We start from the raw sequence: 16,958 nt of genomic DNA on the forward strand, positions 1-16,958 counted from the left end.
TCCCCTTCTACAAAAATGTTACAAAATATTTTTAAATGCAGAAATGTTCACCAGAATAGTGAGTTTTAGATGAATATTCAAAAAATCTGCAATCTCTTATTTGCAAATTCATAATGGAAATCTGATTCTAAGAATTGCACTCACCCAGTTAGAGAAACAGATGCATAATGTGACCTACGTTTCAAAGCAAAACAGCCATACCAAATACTGACCCTATACTTAAATGAGCTTTAAGTAGTACATAAGGACTGAGCTGGCCCCCTGCACAGAGGTCAATTTCACTGTTGGTAAGTCATTTCAAACAACAATTAAATTCAAGAAAACCGCACTCTGAACAATTCAAGAAAATGAGAAAAACTGAATGGATTGTTTGTTTTTGATTATTACATATTATTCACTCAGCTCTATTATAGAGTTCAAACTTTCTGAGAGCCTTATGGTCCAGTTGCTAACATTCACTCCCAAATACACACTCAGATGAAAACAACCAGAGATCATTTCCTAGGATAGGAGTATTTGGTGAGCACCTATATCAGAAAAACTGCATTTTGATGATATATTATAGCAATACTTCACTGGCGCAAAACTATTGAGACAACATTCTGGAGACAGCTATTCCATAAGACCTTTTTTGTGGCTGCTGCTTTAACATTTTTATTATTCATAACTGAGATATAAGGACAAAATACGGAAAGTAAGCTTGTCTTGAAGCAAAGAAATCTTTCCTTGAAGACCTTTTGGTTTTCCCTTGTTGGACAGTTTTCAGTACAATTGTGCTTGATATGACATAGTATGTACTATAATCATGAGAGCAAGCAGGCACTGAAGTAGGCACAGAAATGGAAACACTTCACAACAAGTGAGTGATGTTTATAGATTCAGTGGACAGAAAATTTCCTTCATGAAATAAACACTACCGTATTCTATGTTAGTAGCTCAAAATACTGCATTAGTTACAGCTAATCAAATTTTGTTAAATGCCCCAAACAAGATTTTTATGTGCATTTTATTTTCTTAGTTTATGGTAAATAACCTCTAAACAAGGGGGAGCCCACTCCTAAATATGTGAAACCAAATTTGGATAAAAGTGGCCAAAAAGTATTCCACAAAATGTTTCGCTCATTGCTTTTTCTGGTTACTAACCAGCTTTCTAGCTAATGTGACATTTTCAAAAACTCTCTGAAGTGCTAACTAAAAGCAGAAATAAAAAATGAAAACGTTCATGATTTGTCATGATTTCCCAGCCATCCCAGGTATTAACACTAGTGTAAGGTATAAATTCTTGTATACTTTGAGCAACTCCGAGGGAAACCCCAGCTGTCCCTCCCCCTACATTTACATGGCATGACTCAAAAGCAGGACAAAATAGCAATATTGAAAGGGGGCAAGGAAGGGTAAGACTCTGGCACCACATTCATTCTGCACCATCCCAATACAGCCAGTGCACCAGAAAGAATAATTTATGCCTATCTAAATGCTTACCCTTATTTGTGGAGAACAGCACCATGGAGATTGTGGCTACCTGATGCACCATCTCCCCAGTGCCTTTCCTGCAACAGTGCAGCTCTGCTCTGCTCCCTATTCAGGCCTTGCAACAAAACATCACAATTTAGCCTTGAGAGCTCAGAAAACCAGATGGGACTTTTGTCCCTCAGTTTGGTACAGCTTAACCATGGGCCTCCTTCCCATTAGCAGTCAATCAGATAGACAAGGTACCAGAAATGCTCTAAACCTGCCAGAGTTGTGTACTTAGGGGTGTCACGGGGTCTGTTCTACCTACCATTCAGCAGTGCCTCCTCATGGCTCATCTGGGGAATTAGCTCACTGCCTGGTCTGATGCCTCATCCTGCAGTTACTCAGACCATCATCTCACTCGCTCACTCCATGGCCTCTCACACTGCCAGAGCTGCAGCACTTTCCTCTTCATGGCTTCACCCTCTTGCCAAGTCACATTAAAGTGCTCTCCACTTCCAGGGTATTATCAAAGTCTGCTTCCAGACTGCTTTCAGCAGTCCCCAAATGGGCTGTCTCTAGCATGCAGCTCCTACCGTGGTTTGTATTTTTCAGTCCATTATTCTTGAGGATTTAAAAAAAATGTACTACTCAAGTCAGAAAAAAACCCTCCTATTATATACACCTCCTGCACAAACATAAACTGCTAAAAGATAGACCTTATATAAAGCAAGCGTGCTCTGCTTCTCTTTTAATAAAGATGCAGTGCTCCTCACTTTAATAAATCTTGCCAGTTAACAATCAGACATAATGGATAGAGTTATTCAGCAAGACATACAAATAGGGTGATAACTGAAAAACGACACATTCCTTATTTTCTGACCTGCTGCCTAGTAAGTTTAAGAAAAGCCTATTGGGAGGTTCCAAAAGGCTAGTTCTTCCAAATCCAGGAAAGGCTGGGCACCCGCAGCTCATTTTCTTCTGGGAGATGCTGGTGCTCAGTCTTTCCAGGATTTGGCTTCTGTTGTTTAGAAGTTATTTAGCATAAAGAATAGAAGCCAAAATGCCTTGCTGGGACTCATAACAGATAGAGCAGTAGTACAGAGAACCAGAGGCCCGTTATTTAAATACATTTTTCCCTCTCAGTGACTTTGTCAAAGATGTATTAACGGAAAGCTATATGTAGGATCTTTATGAGGATATGGAGAAACCTGCATAGCAATGTAATGATTCATTATGGAAAGCAGTAGAGAGAGTTCATTCTGTATGTATGAAAAAACCTAATTGAAGTCTCCTTGGCTTTCAACAATTGTATCATGCACACACTGAAATCTTCCTATAATGATATCTTAAAACAACCCACCCCCTCCTCCCCACTAAAATTAACAAACAAGTGATCTAGAATAATGTTCTCAGGATAGCAAGGGTTTGGAACTTGATTAATTCATTGAGAGGATGATACTGACATTTTTACAAATAACCAGGACTCTCCAGAAATGTTCAGCAGACAATACATCAAAAGTAAAAATTGAAAACAGTACTGGTAGTCCTTCCCCACTTAAAGCTAAGGGGTAGGAGGAAATCATTACGTCCACAACGATCACCTTTAAATGTCTATATTATCTGACATAGGAGGGGGCACTGTAAAAATACCAAAGGGACAGGATTTTAGAAGAGGGTGGAAAGGTGAAATCAGGCCCAAGAGGTACTGAGGCTTTAATAAAAAAAGGAACGAATTGAAATCATAACCTTACTTTTTAGGAGTCTAAAGGAAATCTCAAACCAAATTATCTGTGTAAAATGCATAGGAAAACGAGAAATTGTGCATCATATTGTTCAGTGTGTGTGAATAACATAGATATAAAATATTAACTGAATCATTTTTGCCTTTCTTCACATTAACATCAAATCTATTTTAAGTTGATTGACAATTACAGAATACACACACATTTACAGTGGAAACAGTTTTTGAGTGAACTCAGAACGAAACTTTGCTTATAGGCCTAAATCATCATGCCTAAGCAAAGCCTCAATAAAAGCCTGAAGATTTGGGTCTTTGTAGTAAGGTGCTCCATAGGGGTAAGGAGACAGAAATCTCCAATCCAGACCAAAGAATGGCAACTGAGAAAACAAGAAAAATAAAGTTAACAGGTTTTTTATGATAGTTCATTTCTTTCACATGAGCAGGAGTGCTGGCAAACATTCTAAGACAGAAAGAGACCTGTTTTCATAAAACTCCTCCATCTGTATAAACCCAGTCAAGGATACAGTTACAAACCTAATCTATGGGACTATTCACATGGTAAAAGTTTGGCCCACGCTTAAGTGCTTTGTTGGACTTTGGCCTAAGAAACAAGACATTGCAAAGGGAATCTGAATAAATGTGAACTCTCCAAGGTACTGAAAGCCATAGGGAGGACTGGAATACCAAAAGAAAATTGACAGGAGTTTGGTGGTCTAGACATGGTCTGGATTAAAAAATGTGAGTATGGTTAAATAAAAGAGTTTAAAGGTAGAACTGGGCAAAAATTGTGCAGTGAGTTTCCATCAGGAACACGTCAATTTTGTCAAATTTTCTATGGAGATCAGACAGGCAATAACGATCACAGGCTGTTTGTATCTGTGAGAGAGCCGCTTGGGATGACTGAGATCTAATTCACATGAAGTTCTCATTCTCACTCATCTCCAATCTCTGCACTTTACTCCAGTGGAGTGCATATGGAGTCCATACAATCCCACATCCCGCCAGCAAACTGTTCTCAGGATCAACAGAGTTGATGTGGAGCTGCTATATATGGGAGTACTCCTGACCCTTGGCACAGCCAGAGTTAAGGATTTAGTCCAAGGTATGTATATGACAGTGATCACAGTTAGAAAACTAATAATTTTCCATAGTGTCTGGCCTACGCAGGCTCTCCCCAGTTTAACAGAAGAAAGGATATAAAAACAGATTCTTGTAAATGGCCCTAGGAAAACAAAACAAGAAGCAGATGATAAAGCAGTGGAAGCACATGTTCCAAAAATACAGCAACCTTTAACTCTCTGGAAACATTTTACTTAAAAACACCTTTTGGAATGAATCATATCGTTTACAAAAGACAATATATTTTTAAATGTGAGGAAAAATAAAATGTTGTTAAAACAGATACTTAGCAAATCTGCTGCATACTTATTTAAAATTCTCTGAATGTTCAATTTTAATGCTCACAAAGAATGCCTGCAACCAGTTGGATATAAGCCTGATCAGTTCCAAAACATTAAAGATATTTTTTTCCTTTTCATCTTCAGTTACAAATTGCTTGTGCATATGATTATGGACTCTTAGAAACAAAGCTGTGCAGTTCCTCGCTTGTGCTACATATTTCCAGAATGGATGCTAATCAAGTCCAAGATTTGCATTACGTATGAGCCTTTGTTCTCAGCACTTTCCAATCCATTAAAATAAGAAATGAGAGCAATAGCTTCAGTTCTTGACACTGGCAATGTTTTACAGTTATCACCCATCAAAATAGGTACCAGGCACAATTGTGTGTAAGAACTACTGAATTATTTCCTGGATAAGGTAGAGTGACAGATGGTATAAATAACTCCATTATTTACATATCTGTCCAATGCTACAATTTTGAATCAGCAAGCTAAAATTCCATTACAGTTATATTTTTCCCCCTGCATTGTTCTAGGTATTCTAGCAGAACAATGGATTTCACACTTCAAAGGAATTAGTAGCCAAAAATCTGCAAACACTGAAATAGAAATGACTATTCAAATGGCTATATCAAGTCTGCAACATCAGCATGCTGATTAAAACTTCCCATATTTCATAACATTTTCTGCTGCAGAATGGAGAGACAAGCTATATGGAGACGGGAATAGAGAATCATAATAGAGCAAGGTAGATTAAAGAAGTGTACAGTGCTGGGAAAGATTGCCATGTTGCTGATTTACAGAAATGTGACTCAGAACATTTTATAAATTTTATTCAAGCGTTTAAACAAAAATCAGTATATCACCAAAGCTAAGCTACTATTAATAATATTAAAGTGAACAATAAAGCATTACAACAATCAAAAAAATCAAACTGAGATCCAATCACATTGGAGTTAAATCATCAAATTAATACCAAAAATAACCAATCTTTACACAAATTCTAAGAAGGCGGCTGTCTTCTTGATTATAAATCCCAACACAGAACAAAAAGTGAATCAAATGACAGGGCCAGGACATAGGCAGCCGGCCTAGTGGTTAGTAAAGGGTGGCGATCCAGGTCCCCATGCCAGCAAGGGTTCAGAACCAGAAAATCAGGAGACAAGAATCAGATACCAGGAATCAGGCCAGGTCAACAGACCAGGAGGTTGGTATTAGGAGATGAGCCAGAGGTCAGGAACTGAGAGTCAAATACCAGGAACTAGGCCAATTCAGGAAACCAGGAGATCAGGACCAGGAGACAAGAGCAGGTAGCACTGGGTGAGCAGTCCAAAGCAGGGTGGAGCCCAGTTGTACAGACAACTTCCTGTTCCTCCTTGAGGCTTAACTAGGGAGAATGAAGCCCAACTCAAATAGGAGACTCCACCCAGAGTCCCCAAATGGCGGAATACTGGAACTGTTGATTGGCCCAAAGAGTTCTGATGCCAGCAAGTTATCAGGCTAAGGGTTGGAGCATGATTACATACCAGGAACCCTGCAGACTCAGTTTTATGACATTACATCTATAATTTGAATTGTTAAATAGCTTAATACTGAAACCAGACTAATACCAACTATCTGTACCACAACCTAAATATAAAGCTTCTGTCTTAGAATTCAGTTTTATGTGGTTGCTAACCCCCATCTTCCTCCCCTCATCTCTCCAGCAGAAATATTGTAATATGGACCTCAACAGATCACTCTGGATTAGCAGAAGTTTGACAATTCTTAGTTACCAAAAATTGCAAATGACAAGCTCAAGCTTTCTAGGACTTCTAAGCACAGAACACACCTTGTTGAATATCTTTATGAGACAACATTTAGGGCTGTTTAAACCTAAGGAACATTTTTTTCAGCCACCCTCCCATGTGCTCTTGTAGAGCACTCACACACATTCATGCACACAACCACATTTTCACTTCAGATGTCTGGGATGTCTCCCAGTTAATAAAAAACAAAGACAAAAATAGAAAAATGGAAAATTAAGATACTTCAGATAACAGAGGGCTGAAAAATCTTCAGATCTCACAGTATTCTGGACTCTCATACTGTAGGAGCTGGAACTGCCGACAAGGAGCCAGAGGGTGATGTTCTGCAGGCATGGTGTTTCTTGTTAGTGGGCCTTCTTTGAATGTAGGGAACAACTGGTCACGGGCTGGAGTTGGTTGGTTGTTGATGTCATGACTTCCTCTCCCCAGTGTGATCATTCTTGGGAGATTCTGGAATGTGAGTCTTGCCACAGGTAGCCTGATGAAGGGAAAGTCTTTTCCTTGATTCTTATACTTTGTGACCTTCACTTACTCACCCTTATAGCCCTTTCCTCCAAAATGTTTTGACAAATCACGTGCATGTCCTAAGTTGGAACCATTCAACTTGGTTCAATCAGGTTTGAATTAGGTCATCCTTGGCTAGCATCAGTTTGGAATTAAATTAGCAAATTTAAAGATATTTTATGTGATAACTTCCCCCCCATAAAAGTCTGGATACATAGGATCACATTTGATGAAACTGGCACTGTCTTATCTAAGTAAAAGTTCTGCAACTTTCTGTAAACGCAAAGTTAATATAAAAATCCTATCAAATAGCTAATTGGTCAAAAACCTCTAGCAACAAAACCAGTCACTCAATCTTCTATCATCAGCACAATTAAAAATCAATTCAAACTTATTATGAGTTTCATCTCTCCACTTTCTTCTTCCTTCTTTCTTCTACCTTCCTATTTCAGAACTAGACTATAAGTCAAAAAATTATCTTCTGAAATCTTCATCTTGATAAAGAGACGTTACTATAAAATCTATCAAAATGAAACCCTCTTGAAACATACCATTTGAAATTTTATATAGTGGCTATATTCCCATATAAGCTACCCATCTTACACTATTTGGATAATTTTAGTCTGAATCACTTTAAGAGACTGAATTGAACAAAATGCACACTTACAATTTGTGATAGAAATAATAACATAAATATTATTGCCCTGAAGTTATTATAGCACTGTTGTAACCCAGTGTCACAGCCTTCAAACAGAATTGGTTAATTCTGTTGATTGTGAAGTCCACAATGATGGGATTCAGAAGAAAATACCAATCAAAATCCCCATAATCCAGAATAAGTAGAGTACCAGGCAACACCAATCCATTGGCTTTCTAACAAGCTCATTCATTCAGAATATTCATCTACGCAATCTTCCTGACTTCAGATCTAGCAGGAACATGATGCAAAAAAAAAAAAAAGAAGAAGCAGCAGCAGCAGCAGCATCAAGCCAAAATCCCTGATACTTACTGGCCAATCCCCTCCAGCTGCTTTATTAATACCACCCACTGTAGGGTCAAATGTTTGTAATACAGTCAGGTCCCATGCTACAAAGGTACTTAGGCCCCTAAATCGGGGGTTTAGGTGCCTACATTCCAGTTTTAGGCTCCACTGCATTCCACAAAGCTCCCGTCAAACCTTGTAAGCACCTAAACTTTCTTAGTGCCTAAGTTTCTGCCTCTGGACATGTACACTTCCACCTCAGTCTAGGTGTCCAGGCACCTATCTCCCACCTAAACCTAGGAGCAATCCAGTTGGCAGCACCCACCTTATAACTTTTAGTTCAGTGATTAGAGCACTCACCTGGGCTATAAGAGACTCTGGTTCAAGCCCCCACCCCCTCTGCCTGAGCGGGAGAAAGGATTTGAACAGGGGTCTCCCAGTTCTAATGAGCATGCTCTAACTACTGAGCTATGGGATATTCCAGGATTCAGTCTCTCCTGTTGAAGCTGCTCCATTTAGGATAAATAATTAAAGCATGATGGAGCAGGAGGAGTGAACCCTGGGTCTCCCATCTCCCACCACCAGGCTACAGTGTCATTCTCTCTGTGTGTGTGTGTCCCAATGACTATTTAAGTATTTATACATAGTGGAATAGGAAAGATTGAAGGAGACACACATCAGAGCATCCTGTAGTCCACACTCCTGAAAGATGGGAGACCTCTGTTCAAACCATTTCTCCCCTTCAGGCACTGCAGGGAATTGAACCTGGGTCTTCCATACCCCAGGTGAGTGTTCTAACCACTGGGCTAAAAGTTATAAGGCAGGAAGCAGTGGCACCACCAGTACCTCCTGCTGGGTAGAGTGAGGCAGTTATATCACTCCTCACAAGAAACAACTTAGGTTAGGTGCCTAAGCTGTCTGACTCCAGAAGATGGGTTCCTGTTTGTGGATCACTAGCAGAGATAGGCACCTAGCTTCATCAGAGGGAAAGGGCTTAGAACACACCCCTCATCAGCATCTCCCACTGGCTACCTTAGGTGGCTGTCCACCTGGCATGCTGGCTTTTGTGGGTCTCACTCTAAGGTGCCTATCTCTTCCCATTCATTGTATAGGGAGCTCAGGCACCTAACACAGGTTTTGTGGATCACAGTGTTGTTTCTGTGATTTTTCCAGGCACGTAGAAGTTATTCATTGCAATGCTCACAGTCACAGCATCTAAGTCCCTTCGCGGATCTGGGCCTCAGTGTCTGTGATCTGCAGATTGTTCTAAAAGTCATAGTTTGGAAATTTTGGGTGCCCAGAATTTGCAATGACAAAACATGTATGCTTAAAACTGAAGGTATCAAGTTTAGAAGTTACTTTGGAAAATTGGACTCTAAATCTCTACATTAATGCCCATTTGTTCTTTCACCAAACATGAGAAAGAAATATTGGATTTAAACATTAGACATGTCCTACTGTAGCATTAATTGATTGTCAAAACTATTTACTTAGTTAAGGATAGGCAGGTCAAACCACATGTTTATTCATTCCTCATTATGCAAAATGTGTTCTTTTCCCTATTAATAAAATTTGCCTCATTGGAAAACATTTAATCAGAATGGCATTATTGAAAGACAGTGTAATAATTCACCTTTTATGCTGAACAATTTCATGAAATAGGCAATTTGGGGCTTAAAATATATCTAATGTATTCGCATTACCTAATTTGTTCTTTGTGATTTTCCCATTCACTGTGAGCATTCAGAGTCCCAAAAATGTGTAGCTAAAAGAAGTGAGTTGCTCTTCAGCATGGCATAACTGGATAAACAACTTTGACTATTTTAAAAATGATCTCATTTTCCATTCATTCAGAAGCTTGATTCATAGATTCATAGATTCTAGGACTGGAAGGGACCTGGAGAGGTCATCGAGTCCAGTCCCCTGCCCTCATGGCAGGACCAAATACTGTCTAGACCATCCCTGATAGACATTTATCTAACTTACTCTTAAATATCTCCAGAGATGGAGATTCCACAACCTCCCTAGGCAATTTATTCCAGTGTTTAACCACCCTGACAGTTAGGAACTTTTTCCTAATGTCCAACCTAAACCTCCCTTGCTGCAGTTTAAGCCCATTGCTTCTTGTTCTATCCTTAGAGACTAAGGTGAACAAGTTTTCTCCCTCCTTCTTATGACACCCTTTTAGATACCTGAAAACTGCTATCATGTCCCCTCTCAGTCTTCTCTTTTCCAAACTAAACAAACCCAATTCTTTCAGCCTTCCTTCATAGGTCATGCACTCAAGACCTTTAATCATTCTTGTTGCTCTTCTCTGGACCATCTCCAATTTCTCCACATCTTTCTTGAAATGCGGTGCCCAGAACTGGACACAATACTCCAGTTGAGGCCTAACCAGCACAGAGTAGAGCGGAAGAATGACTTCTTGTGTCTTGCTCACAACACCTGTTAATACTTCCCAGAATGACGTTTATTTTTTTTGCAACAGCATCACACTGTTGACTCATATTTAGCTTGTGATCCACTATAACCCCTAGATCCCTTTCTGCCGTACTCCTTCCTAGACAGTCTCTTCCCATTCTGTATGTGTGAAACTGATTTTTCCTTCCTAAGTGGAGCACTTTGCATTTGTCTTTGTTAAACTTCATCCTGTTTACCTCAGACCATTTCTCCAATTTGTCCAGATCATTTTGAATTATGACCCTGTCCTCCAAAGCAGTTGCAATCCCTCCCAGTTTGGTATCATCTGCAAACTTAATAAGCGTACTTTCTATGTCAATATCTAAGTCGTTAATGAAGATATTGAACAGAGCCGGTCCCAAAACAGACCCCTGCGGAACCCCACTTGTTATGCCTTTCCAGCAGGATTGGGAACTATTAATAACAACTCTCTGAGTACGGTTATCAAGCCAGTTATGCACCCACCTTATAGTAACTGGTTTTGTTGCTAGAGGTTTTTGACCAATTAGCTATTTGATAGGATTTTTATGTTAACTTTGCATTTACAGAAAGTTGCAGAACTTTTACTTAGATAAGACAGTGCCCCATCTAAATTGTATTTGCCTAGTTTATCGATAAGAATATCATGCGAGACCGTATCAAATGCCTTTCTAAAGTCTAGGTATACCACATCCACAGCTTCTCCCTTATCCACAAGACTCGTTAACCTATCAAAGAAAGCTATCAGATTGGTTTGACACGATTTGTTCTTTACAAATCCATGCTGGCTATTCTCTATCACCTTTCCACCTTCCAAGTGTTTGCAGATGATTTCCTTAATTACTTGCTCCATTATCTTCCCTGGCAGAGAAGTTAAACTAACTGGTCTGTAGTTTCCTAGGTTATTTTTATTTCCCTTTTTATAGAGGGGCACTATATTTGCCCTTTTCCAGTCTTCTGGAATCTCTCCCATCTCCCATGATTTTCCAAAGATAATAGCTAGAGGTTCAGATACCTCCTCTATTAGCTCCTTGAGTATTCTAGGATGCATTTCATCAGGCCCTGGTGACTTGCAGGCATCTAATTTTTCTAAGTGATTTTTAACTTGTTCTTTTTTTATTTTATCTGCTAAACCTACCCCCTTCCCATTAGCATTCACTATGTTAGGAATTCCTTCAGACTTCTCGGTGAAGACCAAAACAAAGAAGTCATTAAGCATCTCTGCCATTTCCAAGTTTCCTGTTACTGTTTCTCCCTCCCACTGAGCAGTGGGCCTACCCTGTCTTTGGTCTTCTTCTTGCTTCTAATGTATTGATGTGAAAGAGATGATACAGAGAGTAGTTAAATCTTTTTACACAGGAGAAGCACACTGATTATAGAGTAAGACTCTCAGGACTCTAGATGCCCTTTGAATATTCCTGCCTCTTGCCAACACATTGCTTAGCCTGAGACACTTTACTTGCCCTCTTGTCGGTAAATTTACTTTTAGTTCTTTTGCAAATCTCTTTACTGGGTGAAACACTCAATTTTTTCTGACTTGCAAAGTACTGATGCATATGCTTAATTTTAAGGATGTACTTATGTCCCATTGGCTTCAATGAGCCTTAAGCACATACTAAAAAGCTTTGCTATATAGAGAAGGATTTAAACATGTACTTAACGTTAAGTATTTTGCTGAATAAGAGCTTCTCTCCTATTTGAAATGCACATTTTTATACTATCATGGCATCATCATATGAGGCACACCAAGTACATGAAACAACTTTCATGTGTGTTGTTTCACATATCACAATAAAGTGGTTAATTTGTAAGAAATGCAAAAGTACTAATGGATTTCAGAGCTCCTACACTTTCTTATAGTTATTAATATGCTGAAGGATGTGCACATGGCTATTTTGATTGTACTACTGCATACTTTTGTGGACTGCAATAAAAACACTGGAGAGTCACACTTCAGCTGCTTTAGTTAGTATATTTATTACACAATGTTAAGGTTGCAAAGTCAAGCACTCAAAAGTTAGGAAATGCCAGAATTAAGATCACCTGTGCAACCTTAATTCGGCCCCTCTTGTGTGCATGAATTATGATACAGTCTTTATTTCCATGATCATATTCTATTCTTCCAAAGGACCTCTGCCTCATTCAGTACACAGGATAGACAGTGCTCAGTTGAGTGAGCAGCTATCCAATATTTTGTTTTCACTTTGCCATTCAAAGTTAGTCCCAGGTCTTATTTACTGCATGCTATTCAAACCCTGTTCTCAAGGCAGAATTATTAGTTTCCGTATGGGATTTTCTATGGCATTCATCACTATAGTAGCTGAGTGCTTCACAAACACTGAATTTATTTTTGCAACATCTTTATTGGTTATGGGGATGTTGTTATCCACATTTTACAGACAGGGAATTGAGGCACAGAGAAAGTAATGTCAGAAGAATTCACTAATTTAGATGCCTAATTTGAGACACCTGGGACCCGAGTTTTCAGAGTACTTAGTAAAATATAGGGTTTTTCAAAATATTTAGTATTATATAGCTCTTTCCATGTTCAAAGCATCAATATGCAAACTACATCTCATATAGTGCGTTCTGTTTTCCTATGAAGACTACCATAAATGAGCTGTGGCACAGCAGTGTGTTTATTTTGTTATGATAGATTGCATAAATATGTAAACAATTCTGTATCCGTAGCAAAAAGGTATGTGAAAATGCTCAAGAATCATCACAATAATGCAAAATTCATGACAACTTGTTTGGCATAATGTTAAAGCCAATTCCACAGAAATAGTTTCTGAATACAGATGGCAAATACTTGAAAAGAAAGGTTTTTCAGTGCTGAAGCTTAAAAAACAAGGGAGTTCCCTATGTCATACTTTGATTAACTATATTATACAAATGTTGCTTCCCAATCAGCCACTCAGCCTCCCTGAATCATCCCAAATCTGATGCACTGTTTTTACAAATAAGTAATCTGTATAATAAGATTCCAGGGTTGTTATTGTCTGTGTGTCACTCTGAAGCCTACAATGTCTGTTGGGTTGGTGTAAAAAAAGTAGAAACAGCTACAAGCATGGCTGGAAGCTTATTGTGTTTTGAATATCAGCAGTTTCAATCATAACTGGCATTCGCGATCTGTTACTATCCCATTTTTTTTGCGTTCTCAGACATTTTGACATCATGAATTACACCCATATGACAGCATGGGCTTTCAGCTATGGTAAGATATGTATGCCATGCCAAGGGTCCTAAACCATTGTAATATCAGAGGTAACTCAACCAGTCACCATCCTGACTCCACAGCTTATTTGCATACAACAATTTCATTGAGGGAGACTGCACAGAGACTTGGCCCAATTACCATATCCATTCAGCTACCAATAAATGAAATTATAAATAATAAATAATAATTTTTGAGGAAGCCCTTCATGTACTTTCTTTTCTGCTTTGCATTGCTAAAGTGTTTTCTGAGGTTTTTCTTTGCTTTGATCAGCACAATGGATGGAAGCAAACAGGAAGGAACTTATTTAAGTGTTATGACAAACCTGTACGATATAGCAGGTAAATGCTACTATATTCACTTTCAATTTGGTAAAGTGAGGCAGGGAGAGCTGAAGAATATGCCCCTGGCTATACCATGAGTCAGTGAAAGAGCTGAGGTTATTAGAACCCAGGAGTTTGCAATTTTTGTTCCCCATTCACTGGCCTTTAGATCACACTTCCTCACATTTTCTTCTCAGGGTGTCATAAATGGAATTCTGAGAACTGTGAAAAATCCTAGGTAGATGGTGTGCAGTTTTGTTTTCCTCCTGATGAACATTTCCTTAGAACAAAGGTGTTCTCTCTCAAAACAGAAAAGATATATGAGAGAGAATTTGTATAGTAAATGAAATGTGTGAAATGTGTGAAATTTGCAGTTTTGAGTAAAATCTTTCCTTGCCTCTTATCTATACCACACGAGGCAATATGCTTGATCATACCATGGTTATCATAGATGTTAAAAACATACAAAATTTGGCTTGGGTCAGTGAATGTGACCCTAGTCTGAAAAGTGACTTGAAACATGCATTTCCCTGTTTATCATCTTTATTTGCCTATTATTTAAGTAAAACATTTTTTTTTCCTAACCGGTAGCCCTGGCAACTTAGCCTGGCCTCTTAGAGTTGTTGTGCTGAACCCTATTTTAGGTTCAAGTTTTAAATAGTTCAAAGAGAGTGAAAAGAGAAACAATGATCATTTTAACCTATCGATACCTCTGAAGCATATCTCCTCAACGTATGGATAATATCTCTACCAAATACCAAGCTCCTATCGTTTACCACTGATGTGCCAAAGCTGTTCAATATTTTTATACAATAGGAAAACTGTTTTATTTGTGTTATTTTTTCCCACTGTTTTCATTCTGAAAAATAATTGAACTGTTTTGGCTCAAACTTAAAAGAAAATTCAGACTGAGGACAAAACTTGCCAAATTCTATCAAGAAAGCTAAAAGACTGAAAAGTTATATGGAACTAAAAATGACGTCTTAGAATTCAACTTCATCATGCTGGGAAGATCATCAAGATATTCAGTCACAAAACTCAGGGCATGAGGATGGGTATAAGTGAAATCAATGTTTAGAATTATATTTAAAATCCTGATTTTGAAGTGAGCACCTCTATGCCAGGTTTGAGACAGGGCCAATATTTAATTGCCAAGTGAGAAACCTCTGAAAGCTGTTTGAAAGGAAAACTTTGACAGACGCTTCATTGCAGCAATGTGCAAGTTATCTGGCAAGGAACAAGAGGGGGGGAAATCATTTTGTCTTGAGTCTGCCTTTAGAAAGTAAATAATCTATGTGCAGTAATTTTTTTTTATTATTCCATCATTCCGATTTAAAATTCTAACAAAAGTAAAATATGAGAAGCAATAAATGTCGTTGCATTGTATATGTCTAGAATATTATTTAGTTTAGGGCTGATAAATCTCCGTCTTTCTTTTGCAGACACAGAAGTGCATTGTCACCAGCTTACTACAGGAAAGGGAGCACTAAATGAAGCAAGACATAAAATGCTGGCTATAATTAGATGGGATAGCTGCAATAGAAAACAGAATGGCTGATATTAGAAGACTCCAACGTATCCACAATTACAATAACACTAGGATGTCCCTTCCTGGAAGTCACAGACTTAAGTATCGTTCAACTTTAAAGCTGCAGAAGTTTTAAAATGAAAAAAATGAAAATTCCATCACTGCTAAATCCTCCTTCAAAATTGATTACATGCTTGGAAAGTAGTTCACAGTTAGTGTTTCCAATGTACTGGTAGTCATCTATATTCCTCACATCAGGTAGCCTAGAATAGGATAATGGCTGTGATTGCCAGCTTGCAATGTTCAAGAATAACAGAAGGTTGTACTCTGACATTATGTTGTCCAATAGCTGTCAGAGTGGAGAAAGATTTGTCTTGGTGAGTACAATCAGCCTTGGAGTGTGGCCAAGTGGAAATCACACTTACACTGGAGGTTGCACAGAAATATTCAAGATTGAATAAGGACAATGTAAGGAGATGAGCCACAATTCTGGGAGTAAATCCACTACAAATGCATCTTGCAATTTCTGCTGTTACTTAAAATGGAAAATATTGTGAAGTGCTTTGCAGCGTGAGATAGTCTCACCACATAGCACTTAACTAAATGGGGAATTTGGCTATGACTGTGACCACTTCCCTGTAACTATTCTCATGGAATAATTGTCATGATTTCTAAAAACGTTGGGCCAAATTCATCTCTTCTGTACGTCCATTTAAGTCAAGGTTAAATTTGACCCTTTGTTACTTTGCACAAAAGACAGTTTTTTTTCCTGGCCTTGCTAGACCAGGTTAAAAAAAATATTAATTTTGAAATTCTTTGACAAAAACAGGGAAATTGTTTTTTCACAAATGTTTTCCTCAAAAAAAAAAATCCCATTTTTTTGACTGCCTCTAATCCTTATTAGCTGAGTATTTTCAGTGCATATTTTTTCTGGGGACAGGCAAATTGATTTGACAAATGATTGAAGCCTGTGCTGAAAACTCAAATCAGACATATTTTGAAGGGTCAAAAAGGCTTACATGATAATTATGCTTCCAGTCACACTCTATTCTAAGGGTACACTGATAAATAGTTTATAAAGGGTTAATAAATGATTAATTGGTGTTGTTATGTTACAGGCATGAGGAATATGTGTTAGAGATGATTATAAGCATATCAGTGGAAGAGGTTATAGATGTTATAAGTCATTGTTATAAACAACCTAGTGACTGTTGAATTATGATTATAGATAATACTAGACCTGCCTCAGTGCAGGGGACTGGACTAGATGACCTATAAAGGCCTCTTCCAGTCCTATATTTCTATAATTTTTATTTTTTACCATTTATTAAGAAATCTATTCATCATTTATTAATCCTTTATAAGGATTCAAAATGTACCCTGAAAATAAAATGTGACCATTTTTCCATATTGCATTCCACCTCTGCATTTTCTGGTTTTGTATAGAACCAGAATTGGAAATGCCAAAAAGGCAATAAAGACTCACAAGATTCATGGCTCACTTCTGCAAACCCAAGAAGTTCAGATTTTTTGGATAAATGACTAAAATTTAGGGAGCTTA

General features: G+C 38.2%; 1 long non-coding RNA gene across 2 annotated transcripts in view; it reads right to left on the reverse strand.

Annotated features, from left to right (window-relative positions):
* Positions 1-649: 649 nt before the first annotated feature.
* LOC117877882 overlaps positions 650-16,958 on the reverse strand; it is a 171,710-nt gene continuing 155,401 nt past the window's right edge. For both annotated transcript variants that reach the window (XR_004645839.1, XR_004645840.1), the window contains exon 5: positions 650-3,573. This is a non-coding gene — a long non-coding RNA (uncharacterized LOC117877882). The remainder of the gene's footprint in view (positions 3,574-16,958) is intronic.

The sequence above is a fragment of the Trachemys scripta genome, chromosome 5 (assembly GCF_013100865.1).
Source record: "Trachemys scripta elegans isolate TJP31775 chromosome 5, CAS_Tse_1.0, whole genome shotgun sequence".
Classification (NCBI taxonomy): domain Eukaryota; kingdom Metazoa; phylum Chordata; order Testudines; family Emydidae; genus Trachemys; species Trachemys scripta.